Genomic DNA, 1,698 nt, shown 5'->3' with positions numbered 1-1,698 from the left:
GAGACGCCATACACTGAGAGCGTTGGTACTCACTTAAAAATGGCTTCGGGCACATTTGAAATGTACTTATTCATAGACTGTGCATAAATTAAAGGGAAGGGTTTTCAGAAACAGTTATCTGATGGTGACAGTTATCTATGTTCAGACATCTGGTGCTTGTCTCTCCTCATGCCTGAGCTCCTCGTTGGGTTTAAGAAAGATGCCAAAGCTGCCAAAATCTCTCTTTTGCGCCCAAATTCACTTTAATAAATACTTACGTCTCCATGTCTTCGGGAGGAAGGGAATGAAGCAGGTGGGCTGAGGCAGGACACCAACGTGGGCAGCACCAGAGGACCCTGGGGTCTCCTTATTACCAGGGAGAGAAGGTGACCTCCTGCCTGGGGTGATTTTAGAATGCCTGGCAAGGACCCTCGGTGGGGGAGGGTGGGAACGATGACGGACTGCAACCACAAAACTCCCCCACCTGTAAGTCAGGAATCCCTCTAACAGGAGCTAGAGAGAGAATGTAAATGCTTATGGCTCTGCAAGAGATAGTTCAGAGATTTTAATTCATCCTCAGGTGTAAAGGGTGCTTCCAGAAATCTGGTCAAGCCCGAAGGAAGGAGCGTGGGAGAAAGACCCAGGCAGCAGGGCAAGGGCCGAGGTGTCCTCCGGGGGCAGGCAGACAGGATCCCCATTTTGGCTTTGGTTCAGGGCTGGGTCTGACTGGGAGGGAGGCGGAGAGAGAGAGAAACTGTGAGAGATGGGAGTGGGTTCTTTGTACTCTTGGGAGCAGGGTGGTGGCTTGTCGGATAGTGGGCACGTCAAAAAGATACCACACTTTGGCTGCCTTCTCTGCAAGCCTCAGGCACTTCTTTCACAAGGACGCCTCCAACGTCTTTTCATCACTCCTGACAACTGCCATGTCAACACAGGACCTTAAAATTTGTTGCAGGACACCATTTTCGGGTATGCACAGAAGAATCAATCCTGTCCACTACCTTCACTTTCTGAAAGAATCAAAGTGATAGTTGGCGGGGATCAAACCAGATTTAGGGGAAGGACCCCACTGAACTCTTCTATCCCTAGTTTAATATTATGGTTTTAGCATTTGCATATATCTTCTTAAATAACATTTAGGATCGTAAGTGTTTGTGTCAGTGTATACATGGACTTACCATTATTAACTTATAACTTTTATTTCTTTCAAAAAACACTTTTTTCTGAGGGGCAATATAACTTAGTGTGTAAGGGAGTAGGTCCTGGAGCCAGACGGCCAGAGTATAAATTCCAGCTCACATATTTGCTAGCCATGTGACCTCGAGCAAGTTACTAAACCTCTCTGTGCCTCACTTTCCTTATCTGCAAATTAGGCATGATAACTGTACCTGCTTCCTGGGGGTGTTATGAAGATGAAGTGAAATCATACATGGAAAGTCAGGCCAATGCCTGGCATGTAGTAGCACCTAATAAATGTCAGCCAGTTTTGTTGGTGGTTTAGGGTTTTGCTTCCTATATCCTTCCAGCTCCTTAAGCCACAGTTCAAGATGTTCCTCTGTCTCCTGTATTTCCTGCAAATTGGCCGCTGGTTATCTCAGGTTTTGTGATGTTCGTGGCTGTTGATGCTGAGTGCCTAGATCCATTAATTCATTGGGGATAGCGAAATGGTGACATTCTATCACTTATTTTTTATTTATTAATTGGGGTACTTTATTTTAA

The sequence above is a fragment of the Leucopleurus acutus genome (genome assembly GCF_964270905.1).
Source record: "Leucopleurus acutus genome assembly, chromosome: 1".
Classification (NCBI taxonomy): domain Eukaryota; kingdom Metazoa; phylum Chordata; class Mammalia; order Artiodactyla; family Delphinidae; genus Leucopleurus; species Leucopleurus acutus.
This window is presented reverse-complemented; position numbering follows the sequence as displayed.